This window comes from Pongo abelii, chromosome 16 (assembly GCF_028885655.2).
Source record: "Pongo abelii isolate AG06213 chromosome 16, NHGRI_mPonAbe1-v2.0_pri, whole genome shotgun sequence".
In the NCBI taxonomy this organism is placed as follows: domain Eukaryota; kingdom Metazoa; phylum Chordata; class Mammalia; order Primates; family Hominidae; genus Pongo; species Pongo abelii.
In genome coordinates this window covers 17,917,513-17,920,501 of record NC_072001.2, presented here as the reverse complement: position 1 = coordinate 17,920,501, position 2,989 = coordinate 17,917,513, and the positions used below count along the sequence as shown (strand labels likewise).

Here is a 2,989-nt window from a genome sequence, read left to right as displayed (position 1 = left end):
AGCCCTGGATGCTGGTGTTGGCTGAGATGTCCACTCCTTCAAGGGTTCTGGATCTCTGGTGCAAGTTCCATTGTCTCAGCCTCAACTTGTCCTGGGCCCGGCCCACCCAGCTGACTGTGTCCTGTCTTGCAGTGGCCAAGTCGCTCTTAAGAGGTCTACAGGCAGTTCTGTGAGGCCACTGCCTGAGGCCACCCTGCTTAGTAGCCTCACTGTCTGTCTCTTTTTTTTGTTTGTTTTTCTCAGATTTTTATTTCTTTAAAATAATTCATACAGATGGTTACAATCACAAACATGATTTTAACCAAAATCTTGCAAGCCTACCACATCAGCAGGATGGCACTGGTGCAAGCGGGGATGCTGCCACCCTCTGTGTCCCCAGGACAGAAGTCGATGGGCAGCGGGCAAGCTGGGCAGCGCCCAAGCTTTTCATCTTGGAGCTGCTTCGTGATGCTGTCTTCATTTGGAACAAGGGGGGGTTCATGCCAAAATTAGGAAAAACAGCCTTTGTTTTGTTTTTCTAAATTATTCTGAAAATAAGACAAGCAGGTAGAAAAAACAATGCACTCTGTGGCATAAAAAAAAAAAAAAAACGGGAAGGATTCATTGTCCTGAGAAGTTTGCCAACTGCCTCATTCTGGGGCATGTTCCAACATAAAAAAAAAAAAACCCTCAAATTGACTTCCGAATGCTCCTTCAGGTTTTCTTTTTGTTGACAGCTAAGCAAACAGATCTTTGTAATGTTCTAAAAACTGGATACAGACAAGAATGTTCGTGGGAGAATAACTACTGACTTCTGCTTAATGAGGAAGGCAAAGGACACAGGGCAGAGTGCTCATAAGACTGACGACGACAACCAACACGAGGCCCAGCGCTGCCCCCTCCCACCTCCTGACAGCCCGGACAGTCTCTGCAGTGCCAGGGCTGCCACACAGGTGCCTCCTCCACACACTCTGGTCTGAGGGTTTCCGGGCCCTCCGCCCAGGCGCCCGGGCTGGAGAGATCCTCCGGGGCTACAACTGGTCACTGGCGTGCTCTCTATCTGCCTGGGGCTTGACGGTTTGGCCAGGAGAAGGGGCCCCTGTGGGGCGGGTGGGCCACAGGGGGCAGGCTGTGGGATAGGGACACGGCGATGTGCAGGATACCTTTCACAGCAGCTGGGATGTCAGTGGGAGCCACTCCCACCACGCCCTGAGGGTACCTGTAGGTGGCCCCGTTGAGCTCAGGGTGCACGATGGCGGGGTCCACGCTGGCACAGTGGGTGGTGGCCGTCAGATGGTTCTTGTTGACACAGTTCTTCAGCCTGTCTGGGATACGGCTCTGCGGATCTCCTGCGCCGCCTCCTCTGGCATCTCGGTGGATGCCTGCTCGCTGTACCACGCAGCATGGGGGGTGCAGAAAAGATTGGGTGCAATCTTCGGGGGCCCTGGCTAAAGCTAAAGGGTTCTGACTCATGCAAGACCAGGGCCTCACCGCGGATCTGACCCTCCTTCAGGGCCTGGGCCAATGCCTTCTTGTCCACCAGGCCGCCCCAGACAGTGTTCACCAGTGTTCACCCTTGTCTCACTCTAAAGAACAGCAGCATTCCAAACGAAAGTGGCAGCCAGGCGCAGTGCTTCACGACTGTAATCCCAGCACTTTGGGAGGCCAAGGTGGGTGGATCACTTGAGGTCAGGAGTTTGACATCAGCCTAGCCAACATGGTGAAAACCCATCTCTACTAAAAATACAAAAATTAGCTGTGTGTGTTGGTGTATGCCTGTAATCTCAGCTACTCAGGAGGCTGAGGCAGGAGAATCGCTTGAACCTGGGATGCAGAAGTTGTTGTGAGCTGAGTTGATGCCACTGCACTCCAGCCTGGGAGACAGAAGGAGACTCTGTCTCGATGAATAAATAAATAAATAAAATAAAGGAAAGCAACATAAACTGTGTTGTGTGTACAAACAGTTTAGGCACAGTGAGCCACTTTTATTAGGTAGGGAATGGTGACACACCTCTCTAAACCCAAGTTCCCAGATGCCAGCTTTGGAAGCAGCCCTCTCTGAGGACAGTAGTCTCAGACCTGCTATTCTAATTCTTCTGAACAGCATCCTAGACAAAATTTCTAATTTTTTTTTTTCCCCTGCTAGGGAGTCTTACTCTGTTGCCCAGGCTGGTCTTGAACTCCCAGGCTCAAGCAATCCTCCCACTTCAGCCTCCCAAAGTGCTAGGACTACAGGTGTGAGCCACCACATCCGGCCAGGTTCTACTTTTTAATATTTAAAACATGAAATAGGCTTGGCACGGTGGCTCACCCCTGTAATCCCAGCACTTTGGGAGGCTGAGGCAGGCGGATCACTAGAGGTCAGGAGTTGGAGACCAGCCTGGCCAACATGGTGAAACCCCGTTTCTACTAAAAATACAAAAATTAGCTGAGTGTGATGGCAGATTCCTCTAATCCCAGCTGCTCGGAAGCCTGAGGCACTTATACCAGGGAGGTTGAGATTGCAGTGAGCCGATAACATGCCACTGCACTCCAGCCTCAGTGACACAGCGAGACTCTGTCTCAAAAAAGAAAAAAAACTAGATGGTGTCAGTGATTTCTATTGCATCAGGTCTGGAGGCGCTCTGTACCTGATTGCTCCACTTTTAGTGGTGCTAAGTTCAAATAATTCAGGTGGTGAGAAACTGACTCCTTCACTGCAAACATCCCCCATCATCCTCTCATCTAATACGGTATTTTCATCCATTGCCATCTTTGCCTCAATAAATTAATTAAATACCACAAAATGGTGATTTTTTTTTTTTTTTGAGATGGAGTCTCACTCTGTTGGCAGGCTGGAGTGCAGTGGCACGATCTTGGCTCACTGCAACCTCTGCCTCCCGGGTTCAATTGATTCTCCTGTCTCAGCCTCCCGAGTAGCTGGGATTAAAGGCACGTACCACCCCACCCAGCTAATTTTAGTATTTTGAGTGGAGACAGGGTTTCACCATGTTGGCCAAGATGGCCTCGA

General features: G+C 50.4%; 1 pseudogene; it reads right to left on the bottom strand.

The window, feature by feature from the left end:
• Positions 1-965: 965 nt before the first annotated feature.
• Positions 966-2,731, bottom strand: LOC129050553 (C-terminal-binding protein 1-like; annotated as a pseudogene).
• Positions 2,732-2,989: the final 258 nt, after the last annotated feature.